Here is a 14664-nt window from a genome sequence, read left to right as displayed (position 1 = left end):
AAAAAAAAGCATTATTTGTTAAAAAGCATCACACTAAGTAAACAGGAGCAGACATTTGCCAGTTGGTGAACAAATCTCTATCTACACTTTCATCTCTTGACAAGTGTTTTCACAGAGAATTATCTATTTATGTCTTGGAACGCTCTTGGTTTTAGGTTTGTCTGTATATCCTTCTCACTGGGTCACATGTAGCCTCAATTAATTTTTCATTTTATTCTAATGATGTTTTCACTTTTGGATATAAGCAAATTGTCCAGTCAGTGCTGGCATTTGCATTCCTCCGACTTGTAATTCCCAGGCAAGTTAAATCAGTGAGGTACATTCCAATGAAATCAATTATCACGGAGGAATTCTGCTCTGTAAGGGTAAAACTACACAGAAAACTTTCTTTTCAAAGTCTCCTACTTGCAGCTGCTTATGTTGAGATTGTCAGAAAATTAGCACTGCATGTGAACTCAAAAAGCACTGCATAGCTGTATATATGATGCATTTTCCTTTCCCACTCCCTGCAGTTTCCCTCAGCTGGACCCCACAAATCAATAATGAATGCAAACTGAATGAATGTTTCTTTATACTGAATTCAATAATAACTTAATTGTACATGGAGTTGCTTAATACAGTGTTTCCTTTAAGAAAGCTAGATTTATGGACTATCACATGCTGCAGATAACTTTCCCCAGTTCATGTTTCTGTGCCTGTACATCCCCTTCTAAAATGTACTTCACCCTATGTTGGTTGGACTGAAGACTTCCCCTTATGTTTCACTGCTGTCAAAACAAGATTATAGCAGGTGCTTCTTGCTACTTGTTTCTCACACAAACCTCAGTGTGCACATGGTAATCATGTTACTATACATTATATATGTAAAGAGATGCCAGCATTAGAAATGAACGACTACTTCGCACCAGGATTGTAAATGTTTGAACATGTGTCGTGAAGTGAGAGGTGGACTATCATGCTGAATTGGCAGCTTGGACTTTCTTGCACATGGAAACCCAACACTCCAGGCCACTAGGCCCAATGTTAAGAATGTCAAACACTCAGCAATACATTTTCTTACAGTTCAGTGGGTGCTCAGCATGGCAGTGATATAAACAGTTGCAGGTTTCAACATGAAACCGTTAAGAAATCTCATAACTCTCTTGTGGCCATTTGCCATCTTGTTTATATTAAAAAAGACGAGGGCAACTCACTTTGATGCTAGCCTCTCAGCTCTTTTAATTATCCTAATACCACTAGTGAACTTGACTGTGGCAAACCTTCAGAAGAGCTGAATTGATTTCAATCCGTCTGAAATGGCTCACAGGCCATCATTAGATGTGCAGGAATGTAATTCCGATGAATGACATGGATTATTAACTTCAAAAAGATTATGTGCCTGTGGATAACCCATCAACAGTAAATAAAATGCTGAACCAAATGCTAGTGGAGAAGCATCACTGTTGGCAGAAAGGATAAAAATTTCATCATCCAAAATATGAAACTCCACCATGGCTTTCATGATGTATTTCCATCAAAATGTTTTTTTTTTAATTAAAACACAAAAATGTAAACATATACAAGTTAAAAAACATTTGACAAACATTTACAATATGAGATATCTGATGAGAAAGGCTATAATATCGATAGATGCAGTAGAATTTCTTGCTCATGTGAAATGTAAAATAAAATAAGTTGAGATGCATTTCACTATGGTCAACTACTTAATCTCTTACCAACAGAAGTGCCACAGTGTATGTGATTAAGCCTTTCCACATATTTGTCTATAGGAACAGTGCCATCTGCTGTTACAGAGGTAGAGGGGAGGGACCGCACACGTGCACACACCAAGAGTGATCTTTACTACAACTCACTGCAATGCAGTATGAAAACGCTTGCATATTGCTCGTCTCAGCTGCAATGCCATTCGTCTTTAGGACTAAAAGAGCCAAGTTCATGTCATAGAGCCCCAAATATGAAGCCAATTACCTATGGGGTTACGTTGATGAATCACATATGATCTGTAAGGTATACCGCCATCCAATGTAGCTGATTCATGAAGATCCACTGAAAACCAAAATGATAAACATCTGAGCTATGTTATGTTCTTAATTATCAGTTAGTACAATATATACTAGTTAGTATACCAATCTGGAGTAAAATACTGGGCAAAATCATATTTAGTGTTGTTGGACAAACTCATCAACCTCCTGATGCCTCCTCCATCCAACCTCACTGCTTCAGTAAACGATACTGTGTTTTCACATTGCTGCTTAGCAGGCGACAAATTCCTACACTGATGCGAATTGAAATGACTTCACCAAAACTGCTGCAGCCTGAATATGTGGTGAATTAAAGACCACAGCTTCGAGGGACATTTGAATACTTGAGCACTGGCAGCTGATGTCATGATGTCATAAAACCCTGTCACCAGAACCGCACCCTGGAGGCTTGAAATGATAATTGCAGCAGCTGCTTTGGTAAGCCACTGAATCCAGTCCTTTTTCAGTAAGAAGTGATGCATTTACAACGTTTAGCTTCGGAAGGTGCAAGAAAAATCGGGCTCATTAACTGCATAAAAATATTCATCACACTTAAAATCCTTCCAGCACCTCTATCATCAGTGCTATAATGCCGTAGTAACATTTTACCCCATTTCATCCATATGAAGTAAAGCAAATGAGGATTTCCTTCTTGCTACTTGACAAGATCCATACTCCCTAAATCCTCAGTTTCCTGTTTTGTTTTTGTTTTTTTCAGAACGTTGTAAAACATAATCAAAAGACACACAACTTGTCAGAGCTGTCATCCATTCGTCCAGCCACCTTGAAAATGCCATGCTGTGTATCTCTCTGCATCAGTGCTTTGAGGTGAGTGTTAAGGTGGAGGAGACGCGGAAGATCTGAGGCAGCATGTTGCTCAACTGGTAGAACATCTCCTCTGAAATACTCTGTCAATACAAAGGGAGACCGGCAAGGATTAGTGAGCAGCAAGGGAGCAAGATTCCTGCGACAACAAGAAACCTTGGTGTGCAAGCAGTGACGACTGAAGTGAAGCGGTGCCCATGAAAGCAAAAATACATCTGGAGTGTTTGTGTACAGCATGGTGTTAACAGCCCCAGCGGTGCCCTTTAGTTCACACAGTTCATCACAGAGTCTTTTTCCCGAGGGAACAGTAGTCAAGATGCTGAAATTGTTGTGAGCTATGGCAGCTGTGACTTTAAAGGAAACCATACCGTGTCACTCCAAGCATCAGCACCCGTCAATAAGAATGTTAAGTATTAATCTTTAAGTGCAAACACAGTCACGCACGCATGCACCGCTCAACCGCACACAAACACGCAGCATATATTTAGCCGCAGTGTTTCTGTGAAGCAGAGGAAACAATGTCATCCCGGAGTGCTATTTTGAATGGTGTCTGAGCATGTAGTTGACAGGAAGCTGATACAGTCGGAGTCTTTTGATGCCGCTGGTTTTATCATCTTAACATGTCAACGTTAGACGTACTATAGGCTCTACTACCTTCCTGGCAATCCACAAAATCAGAATGTATACAAGATCTAGCTAAATAAAAATCATAGTTGCACTTCTAACATCAAGACAAATTATGATACAAGATCATAATCATGCTCTAATTCCCTTTCTTTAAATGTAAACCAATGTCTGGCAGACGTATTTGTGTTATTCCTTTAGACATAAAGTTATACCTGGATTTCCGCCTAAGTTCTAGATGTTGTCTTGGTGTTGAAAAGCTGCATGTAATCCCACTTCTTATCAGGCTCACAGTATGTGGATGAGTCTCCAAGCGTACTTTTATCACAGTGGTGTTTACAGATCGGCAGAGCCTAAAGCTCTATAATCCATTATTTTATGTTGAGCTTTTCAAACGTACTCTTGTTTGCTTGCAAAGGTATGTACTCACGGCCAGGTGTGCCTTTTGTGATACTGTGTACATGCCTTAAGAGCAGTACATACGGCATTTCTGGTGAATTAAGTTGGTACATCACTAGCAGGTAATACTCAAAGAAAGGCTATAAAGCATTAGCTATAAGCTGCGGAACTACATTAAAGGGGTACATTCGGATCTTACCTTTGGCACTAGAAACTGGACTGTGCGTGAGATACCTCCATCCCATGAGGCCATCTCCATCATGAATCCTGGAAATGGACAAGATTTCAAGCCACTTGTACTGAATGAACTACCATCATCCTACATAAATAAAATCAATCCATCGCGTGTTTATTCAAGGGTTACTTTCTCACAAACTGCTGTGGCCAGCAATTTCCAACATTTCCCAGAATGAGTTGTAGCAAACCCAAGAAGATGGAGAGAAAGTGGTTCACTGATCAAAAGGAAGCAAAAGTTTTGTCCTCTTCATTGTGGCTCTAATACATCTTTGGTCTGCAGTGCATTATAGTACTTTGACAGGGAAAAAATGGAGATACATGATGTGGATTTTCATTCGTCTTGTAATAATGAAGTTCTAGCTAAAGCATTATGGCTCTGTACCAAATGGTAATCAACAGACACATGGATGAAGTGAGTGATGAAAAAGCAACACATTTCATACTCGCTTTCTAACTTACCTTTAACACATTTGAAAACCAACTCAGCCCTCTTAAGACACCAGGGTATGGTCATTTCCTGCAGAGAGATGACAAAGAAAGAATATAAAATGTGATTTTTAGAATAAAAACACAGAAGAAATTCTATTTCTAAATCATAATACTAAGAATCCACTCTTTTGAGTGTTGTTTTGTAGTCTTATTTCCATATTTTTGCCCTTCTTTTCTCATTGAAAATTATTCACTAAGGGTTTTTTACTGTTAGACTTGGGTGCATAACCCAACTTTAGATATACCGCTTCAATACTCAAGAACCCTTGAGAAAATATATACTCATATTGGATAGAGCAGAGAATGTTTTTATTCCCTGGAAATCAATTTTTAAAAAGCCTATATTGTTAAATATATTATTCCATGGATACTGGAGTTGTGTGTTGACTTAATAAATTAGCAGATTTGTTGCACATTCTTTGAGCTATTATCCAAAAATTGTAATAGGTTCAAATTAATGAACCAATATATTTATACAGATAGTTTTATTTATCCTGATTCAGGATGATTACATTCATATGCTCCACTTAGGCATAGTAGACCACATTAATATTGCACAGCCGTCAGTCCAGGGGATGCAGTAAATATTAAATAGGAAGGTGCAAGGACAAATAAAACGTGTGAGAGTAAAAGGTATAATGCAATTATACAAGAATAAAACACGATAATAGAATAGGAAGCTAATAAGCACATACAAAACATTTCACCAATGTACACAAATGCAGACATGGGCAGCTATCAAGTGGTTTGTGCTAAATACTTGGACTGAACTTTTCATTTATTCACAGTAGCTACTCTGCATTTTAGTCAAAAATGACACAAAGCATGCGCCATCATTGAAATATCATCAGCATATCTTCTCCAGGCTGTTACAGCAAGTGCAAGTGCAAGTGCAATCATACAAATACCTAGGGACGATAATTGATGACAAAACTGAGTTTTAATGAAAACTGTAGATCTGTGTGTAAAAAGGGCCATCAGCGCCTCCACTGCCTTAGAAAACTGGCACACTTCCACATTGACCGAACCATTTTAACTTTGTTTTATTGTTCCTTTATTGAGTCTGTTTTATCTTTTGTCTGGTGGGCATGGTTCGGTCAGACCTCAGTTGGCAGAGAGAAACTCACTAAATCAAATAGTGAGATGGTCCAGTCGCCTGATTGGTGAATCCCAGTCTTGTCCCGCCTCCCTGTACACTAAACAGGTGCAGAGGATGGCTTCATCAGTTCTTAACAATGACTCCCATCCTTTACGAGGTGGATTTCAACTCTTTCCTCTGGACGGAGGTTCTTAGTCCCAAGGTGCAGACACAGCGTTATAAAAATAGCTTTGTCCTGTCGCCATCACTAGCTCAATAAGAAATAGTGACATTGCACTTTACTAACTTATTTAGTTATTTATTCCATTTCTTTGCTCTATTTATTATTATTGTGACTTCAAATTTTAAAATTTAAAATTTTATGTTCTTATCCTGGTTTTTATCCCAGATTGTTTTTATTTTTATCTTCTCTGGTTTTTTATTGTGCTTTTATTGCATCTTGTTTTTATTTATTTGATCTTATTTATTTTATTCTTTTACTTATCCATGCTGCTATACAGATGAATGGTGGAACACTGAGCACTTTTTGTCCTGTCTTTTTGCTCTGTCTGTAAGCGTGATCAAGTGCCTGTCTTGCATGTTCAATGTATGTGTTGTTGTAATGCCAAGGCAATCACTTAGACTGCAAACAAATCTACCTACGGGTATAATAAAGTAACCTTGACCTTGACCTTGACAGCAGCAAAAGTTGAATAGTTATACGAGTAGTCAACTAGAGAATATAGAATTTTCAGGTTCTGCTCTGGCGAAGCAATGCTGAAATGGAAAACATGGACAGACAGAAATGAAAACAGCAAAAGGAACCAACCCAACACATAACTGATGAAATGTAACAAGTTTGGTAAAAGATATTGACCACTTTTCCAGTTGTGCAATGAAAGCCCATAACTCTTTCCATTATTCTAGCGCCCCCTTGTGGCAGAGAGGTTGCCATGTAACAGAGGGCAACACTAAGAACTTGTAGCAAACTTAAAAATAATCGATAGGTTTTCCAGTTATGCTCCTGAACGAAATGTGACTGACATACTGGAAAGCACATAGCTCCACAAAAAAAATGTTGAAACCTAGCATCTATAATAATCTGCTCGATAAAAATCAGTGCCAGTAAAGACTTGCTAATAAATACCAAGACATCACATAAGAAGGCCTTTCCAACACCAATACATTGTACAGATTCAAGTCTTCTTATGTAAATGAGACAGTGCATTATATACCTATTAACTGGGTCATACGCTGTGTCCTCTCAGGTGACCACACGTCAGATGGTAGCACTTAGTTAATCAGAACTGGCCTTTACACATTCTGCTGCTCTAACGGCCTTAGTTTGCCATCTGTGCACGTCACTCGTCATCCCCCTTCAGGTGACCGGTTTGCACACGGTGACCTCAGCAGGTAACCGCAAATGTAGAGTACCTTTGTACAATGTGAATCATCAAAAGGTAGAGTTTATGAAGACAGAGGCATACACAGCTTTTCCCCAGTGAGAAATCTATGAGATCAAAAGATCTAGGATCTAGGAACGTCAGCAAGTTTCACATTCAGGCCCATATCACCCAACATCATCTATGAACAGAGCCTGAGACAGCTTGAATAATGGATCTAGAAACAACTCTGCATATTTTAAGTTTTTTGTACGCACTAGATCTGTTACCACTGTGGAGTTTGACGTTGCTCTAAAGGGAGCAGATGTCTCTGCCCTGTAATTGAGGCACGGAGAAGTATTTTTTTACAATCATAAAATGATCACCAGCAGCCCTGAGATTGTGTAAGACTCACTGTCTGCAAACAAGCTCTCTAACATAGCTTTTAAGGGTGTTCAATTTCCTTTCCACAAGCTTTTAACGTGTACTAATTTTGTTCATTGAGCAATTGTTTTGTATTCTCTTTCCTTTAAACTCCAAAAGCTCTGAGGGGAAAACAATCCTCCAAAAATAAAACTAAGAGGCGCAGCGCTGTTATTTTATTTTGATGGCAGTCTGTTCTGCTGAGGAAAACTAGCCAGTTGTTTTAGAGCCAAAACACAAGGATGGTTGCACAAATATCTCCACCAAATGGGAAACATGACAGAAAGACGATGGCAGGCTCCGAGTTTTGGTTGTCTAACCCAAAGCTATCAATTAAAGATCCTCCAGTTCTTGAGGCTTCAACATTGGAAGACTTTAATATAAACAAAGACTCTTAATTAGACACAAGAAGGAAAAAAGGCACAGTGGGCATGTTGTGGCACAACAAAAGCTTAAGCAGAATTTACTTTTCATCTTACAGGATTTCTGACTTTATGAGGTTTTATTTTTCATCCTTTGATGGTACAAGATGAAGCTGGCCATTAAGTCGACAAAAAAAAAATCAAATTCTTTAATAAAATTTGTCCAAATTCTAGATAGAACAGCCAAATCCACCTTAGCTGGATCAGATGCTGGTGTGAACATGGGCTCCGTTATCAGTCAGTGAAAGCTTCCTCTGTTTCTCTCCCTACAGTGTGTGAGCGCAGAGTGCCACTGTACATAACAGTCTGAGTTTTCTGTTCCGAGTAAACAGAAAGGTTCATGACTCTCTGCTTTGCTCGTCTGCTTTTAAACCTGGAAATGTTTGGCGGTAGGCTGGATTCACAGCCAACGCTCACCAGGGCCAGACCACACCTGAGGATACACTGTGTAACAAGTACAGATGGAATATAAAGCTAAATGGCGCCATCAGAGATTTGTTATTTCAGCTTCCCATCTTGTTGATGGATTAAGAATGTGCAAATCACCTCATCAGTCATGCAGAACTATTCACAGCTGCTTCTCTGACCTCTGACATGTCGTGAACCAGCAGCAGAGGGACCGTGACAGTGGTAATGTCATGTGTGCAGCAGACCTTCAGGAGTTCTTAAGCCCATGATAGCTGGGTCACGGGCGGTGATGTTCCCTGAACGGACGTTGTCATCCACGCACAGGTGAAATACAACGTGGACTTCTGACAGGTTGGAAGCCGTGAGATGTAGACTCACCTTGACAGAAAAAAAAGCCAAGTGAAAATACTGAGCATAAAGCAGCAAAATATTTCAGGAATCTTTGTTTTGTTTGGCTGTGATTCCATCAACAAGACACCAGACAAAACAAACTGCAATTATTACCTGGTAGGATGTTTGAGGGATTTCTTTCAACATTTTGCTTTTATCTTCACCTCCATTTCTTGGGATTTCTGGAATAAGAGGAAAAAAAGAAACATCCAGTAGATCAAAAAAAAAAAGCCCATAAATATCCTTGATAGCAGCTGGACTCTCATGACACTTGTCAACTCACAGGAATGTTTCCATGCCAAACCTCCCTCAATAAGCCCTCAGCCCTCGCTGTGATAAGGATCTAGACTAGGTTTTCAATCAAATCTCTACTTCCTGACATATTTAAATCCCCTCTCATCTGCTGGAAAGTCACTGTCACTCTCCATATCTGCAGAACACTATTAGCACAAAGTTCATCTGTGGCCATGTCCATACAGTAATGTACAGTCACGGAAAAAATAATCAGACCATCAAAAGTCATTAGAAACACTGGTTATGCAATCAAGTACTAAGTCCTGGGTGTTCCATGTGACTAAAACAGACAGAAAAGAAAACATGAAACGCCTAAAAGCACTTGTTTTGGCAGTACAATGCCATAGCTAGTGGTGTAAGAACTTAAGCGATTTTGGTTACCATAATTTTCGGACTATAAGTTGCAACTTTTTACACACGCTTTGAACCCTGCGGCTTAAACAATGATGTGGCTAATCCACCGTCAATCAAATGCACTCGCACTAAATTCTTCAGATCAGTCATTTTGCGTGTCATGCACACACCTCATCATGGAAAACACACGAAGAAATGCATATGAGGCAGCTTTGAAGTTAAAAGCGATCGCTGGCTGTCGAGAAGGAAATAGAGCAGCTGCACGTAAGCTTGGCATCAATGAATCGATGGTGAGACATTGGAGACGGCAGCATGCGGCTTATTTTCAGGTGTGCTCAATAGCCCAGAAAGTACGGTATTATCAAGAAAACCATGGAAAATGACTAGATATCAGCTCTTAAATTAAACTCTTATGAGCTATTTTTGTTGTTATCATTATATTTTTCCAAACAAATGTACCTTTAGTTGTAAAATGAACAAGAAATTGAAGAAAACAAGGGTGGTCTAATAATTTTTTCCGTGACTGGAGACAGCTCGCCTTGAAACCTGAATTGAATTCTCAGGTTGCCATTATCAGAGTAAAGCTAAAAATCACGCTAAGTTCCTTAAACATCGTGGGTATGTTGTGGAACTGGGATAAATGGAAAGTAAATAGGAAAAGCAATGGGTCACATGTTGAGCTGTGTTTTTAAATTTCTGAAAAGGCTGAAGCTTTTAGTCTTTTCTTAAAGCACAATAGTTATGTTTCAATGCAAATGTATGGCATGTCTAACAAATTGGAAATCTACAAAAGATAATGCAAATTCCTGTCAGGACATTATCCATTTTGCCCTATTCAGCTGACTTGGATGTTGAGTAAACTCCAGCAATTTCATTAAGTTTGTGGAAGATTTAGGGACAGACAGTCGTAAGAAATATATATAATTTCACATAAATTTGGACTATTATTGATATATCTTTCTCTACAAACCTGGAGCTGATGATTAACAGCATCCAAAAAGGCATGGGTGTTGCAACTAAGCCTTATAACAGTGGGGAAAAACCCTAGTAAAAGTTGCATATATTAACACTTTTGCAATTTTGAGTTTATTTTATCATTTTCAGAAGTTCCACTCTAATTAAAAATGTGCATAAAATACAGCTGGGTGAAAACACACTAATTATTTCTCCATAACAGCTGTAATGTCAGAAAGAACTAAAGAAGCCACAAGTCTAACCAGGTTGGTCTTTCTGTTTGCTGCTCCGCTGGGCTCGGGCATACAGAACCAGCTGCTGCACCTCCTCCAGCTGCCCCTCCAGACAGGGAAAGTGGAAATCCGTACACTCCTTTGCTACTGTTGCAAAGTCTGGAAGATTCAACACAAGAAAAGCAAACAATGAAGCTCATATTTGAACATGAGCAACTGTCATAACATACTTAAGAGAAACAATTCAGGTGAATAAAGGGACACTGACAAAAAATTTGTGGAACAACAGGCAAAACAGCCAGGATAATCATCAGGAAGGACTGAGATATAAACAGTAGAATTAACTGGTGCTAATGTTTAACCAAGAACCACAAACTTCATACAAATGATTGTTAAGGAGGTAAACATTCTGACAATTTAGAGCAGTGGTTCAGAACTGGTCTGGCTTCAGGCCCCCCCCCCCCACCCCCCCACCCCCCCCCCACCCCCCCCACCCCCCCCCCCCCCCCCCCCCCCCCCCCCCCCCCCCCCCCCCCCCCCCCCCCAATGACAAGCTGCAACCCAAATTGATCAAACTTAAACTCCTCAAATTTATTTAACCTGAGATAATACAGAATATCACAGTATGCCAACACAGAAGACAGGTTTAATGATAAACCAAAATGACCAGCAGGTAGTAATGCTAAAGAGGGAAATATTCCCTTTAACACTAAATTGGGTACATTTTAACCAAAACTTTATAGTGTACTCAGTAAAAAATTAGAAGTGCAGTCAGTCACTTATTCAAGCATTAACCATAAAGCTGGCAGAACAATGAGAACATTTAAGTAAGAGACATTTTTAACACACGTGAAATAAATTCAATTAATTAAGTGCAACTAGTGTTTCTTCACATTACTTTCTGCCCAAAAAGGCCCATGACCACTGAACATGGGTTTATGACCCACTTTTGGGTCAGTACAGAATCACTGATTTAGAGGGATAAACAGCCAAGCAGATTCTCATCTTTACAGAAACAGAAAAGAAATCCTGCCTTTTAAAGCTCATGCTGGAAAAAATCTAAATCTTACCAAGTGTATTTTCTCATTTCTAGTCAAAATATCTCATCATGCTTAAAATAAGACATAATCACCTAAAGAGTAACTTTTCAGTGAGATATAAGAACTTATTTTTAGACAATAGATCTTGAATATCTTATTTCAAGAAATCTTACCAAGATGATTTTCAGTTCCGTTGGCAGATTTTTCTTGCTTGAATTAAACAGAAAAAAAGCTTGAATTAAGCAAAATAAATCTGCCAATGGAACAAGTGAAAATCATCTTGGTATGATTTCTTGACATAAGATTTTCAAGATCTATTGTCTAAAAATAAGTTCTTATATCTCACTGAAAAGTTACTCGTTAGGTGATTATGTCATATTTGAAGTATGATGAGATATTTCGACTAGAAATGAGAAAAAGACACTTGGTAAGATTTGATTTTTGCAGTGCACCACATAATTACACTTAAAAGATTTTCACCTCTCTTGATGCCACTGTAGGAGTTGACCCTGTTGTCGCCCAGCAGCACCAGACCACAAAGTGAGGAGGAGTAGAGTGAGAGTGCCGTCTGTAGCCGTCGCAGCTTTGCTCCACTGCTGCCATGTCGACGGTGTTTACAGAAATCCAACACGTCTGCGCGGACCAGACGCAGGTTGTGCGGTCTTCACTGAGCACCTGGTCGGGACAAACAAAACAGCAGATGCAAAAAAAAAAACATTACAGATCATCATTACACTGTGCAGGAACCAAATACATGGAAAGCATTTTATTGTACAAATACCTAAGTGAATGGTGAAGCTCTCCTCCAGCTGAGGCTGCTCTTCGTAAATCCTGGTCCCGGAATCTGCAGTTCTGACAGGCTTGGCTGCACTTTATTTCTTCACTGTAACATTAAAAATGCAAGCGCATCCGTCCAGTTATATTACAAAAAATAATATCAATTTCAGTTCAGTTCAGTTTCAGTTTAATGTCCCATGCATGTACAAAGAAAAAAGGTTTGATTTTCATTGTTCCTTGACAATAAAAGGTTCTATTCTATTCTATCTTTCTATTCATTCTATTCTATTCTTTCTATTCTATGACAGCCAAGGAGCAAGTTGTAACTTCATCTAGTACAATAAAAGATAAAAAAGGCAATTATACAACACAAAGCTAATTATTCCTCTGTATGAATATTATATATGGTTCACAGGCTGATTTAATATACCGTACAGGAAACTGTTTATTAATTGATAAGGCTACATGTTTTAGTCATTCTCAAAAATAAGAATGCAGTGGATCAAAAACCTTCCACCAAAAGCTTTAATCACAACTGTTCTACACATGAGACGGGCTGGGTGTCAATCAAAATTTTCTAGATCAGTATTAACACAAGAGAGTGATTTCAACGCTAACTGATACACAATACCAATTTCCTTTTAATGAAAAAGAAAATTACATGACACATTTCAGCACAAATCTTAAATGTTATTTTTCAGCTTATTTGCATTTTAATTAACCCACTTAACACAACATGAACATGTCTCTTTAGAAAATGACATTAAGAAAAATCTACAAAAGCACAGATTATTTACTCTTTAGAGACAGAAATTTGGAATAAAAAAACCAAAAAAAAAACATAAAACCAATCAATGACGGGCAGTTTTGATACTTTATAATATTTAAGCAATTCAGCAAATACCAAGGTACTACTAAGGTACTGAAGTTTGAACCCAGCTCTACACATGACAAAGATCAAGTATTTTTCTGTATAGTTTCAGAACAATACATCCGGAAAAACTGATAAAGCAGCAAATGTCAGAAATTTGGCACAAATAGTGGGTTATTACACCCGTTTTGAGACTGGATAATATAATGCAACCCAATCTCCAGCCGATTATTATCACAAAGAAAAAAACAAAACACCCTAAATATCAGTGTTGTGTAATATTGGGCATTTAACAGCACAAAAAGCTTTTACTCTCAGAAGGGAAAAAAAAGTTAAATTTTATGGTAATTTCAAACTTAACTACAAAACTGAAAATGAGAAACTTTTAATTTATTTATTGTGGGTGACCTCATGCAGTCCTAACAGCAGTGGCTTCACACAGCCCACACTTTTGGATAACTGGTCTAGATTAAATCTTTAGACACAAAACTTCATCCACACACACACACAACACACACACAAACACACACACCACACACAGACGACCTCAGGTTCTGTCTTACAATTGAATCTTTCTTAATATTAACTAGACTGAATATAATAAGTGTTCTGGGTGCTGAGGTAGAATTTATTAGTTCCACCCACACAACAACATAATGATATTCATCAGTAAGAAAAGCATGCAGGGTCAGCACACTGTCTGAGACGCGCTTTGCATTCAGGTCCTGCTAGATGTGCGTTTTGATGGAATATCCAATATATGCAGAGAAGGCATGTAAGACCTGAATGTAAAGCACCAATCAGCAGGACTACTCCACTATAATATTCTTTTTCCTCCCGCTTATCCCAAGATGCCAGTCAAACTGATACTGCAAAGCTAAGCATCAGTCAAACTAAGATGAGTTTTTGACCTCTTGTAATCGCTTCAATTTCTATGTAAATCTTGCCTACACTTCAAAGGGGAAACAGAACTGTTGTGCTTTGGATTAAAACTGCTGCAGAAGCGGCTGAGATCCTCTTAGTGAAGGGTCCGTTTGACCTCAAGTTAGATCTAGATTAATACTAACTCCACAGGCACTTGATGTTGCAGTTCACACATGGCTCAAAGCTATGTATTATTAATTTCATTTGTCTCCTTTAACAACCTGTTCCTGTTACGTCTAGTTTCTGTCCTATAAGCCACCAATTATTTTAGAGTTGTGAGAAAGAGAAAGTATACCCTGTTTTAATTCTAAGGTTTTATGAACCAGGATACATTAAAAAAAAATCATACTAGGTTCTAAAATTATTTAACTCTAACCACAGGTGTAAAACAACACACAACAGATTCCATGTCTTTATTTATTCAACATAAATTAAATTAAAATGGATTTCATGAGTGGAAAATTAACCACATCTCATTAACTTGTAGAACCAACCTTTAGCAGCAATAAGTTCAATCCA

General features: G+C 38.4%; 1 pseudogene; it reads right to left on the bottom strand.

Annotated features, from left to right (window-relative positions):
* Nucleotides 1–2670: 2670 nt before the first annotated feature.
* On the bottom strand, nucleotides 2671–12828 carry LOC115421007 (protein C12orf4 homolog; annotated as a pseudogene).
* Nucleotides 12829–14664: the final 1836 nt, after the last annotated feature.

This window comes from Sphaeramia orbicularis, chromosome 6 (assembly GCF_902148855.1).
Source record: "Sphaeramia orbicularis chromosome 6, fSphaOr1.1, whole genome shotgun sequence".
NCBI classification, from domain to species: domain Eukaryota; kingdom Metazoa; phylum Chordata; class Actinopteri; order Kurtiformes; family Apogonidae; genus Sphaeramia; species Sphaeramia orbicularis.
Note: the sequence above shows the minus strand (reverse complement) of the source record. Positions and strands in the feature narration are given on the sequence as shown.